Below are 405 nucleotides of genomic sequence, written 5' to 3'. Positions count from 1 at the left end.
ACGCCCACTTGCGAGAGTGCAGCGCCCACAGCCGCCACCGCTCAGTGCAATGGGCCTGCGGGGCAGGCAAACACACACACACACTCACACACAAACACACTCACACACACACATAAAACACACAATCCCAGAGGCTCCTCCCTCTCCTCGTGCTCCCGACGTACGCCCACTTGCGAGAGTGCAGCGCCCACAGCCGCCACCGCTCAGTGCAATGGGCCTGCGGGGCAGGCAAACACACACACACACTCACACACAAACACACTCACACACACACATAAAACACACAATCCCAGAGGCTCCTCCCTCTCCTCGTGCTCCCGACGTGAGACCTCTCCAACCAATGGGAAGCACAGAGGGCGGAGGGGGCCCCGCCCCAGGTGGCGGGCGACCACCGAGTCCTCCCGC

This window comes from Myotis brandtii, unplaced genomic scaffold, assembly GCF_000412655.1.
Source record: "Myotis brandtii unplaced genomic scaffold, ASM41265v1 scaffold253, whole genome shotgun sequence".
Classification (NCBI taxonomy): domain Eukaryota; kingdom Metazoa; phylum Chordata; class Mammalia; order Chiroptera; family Vespertilionidae; genus Myotis; species Myotis brandtii.
The sequence above is the reverse complement of the archived record's forward strand: the minus strand, read 5'-3'. Positions refer to the sequence as shown.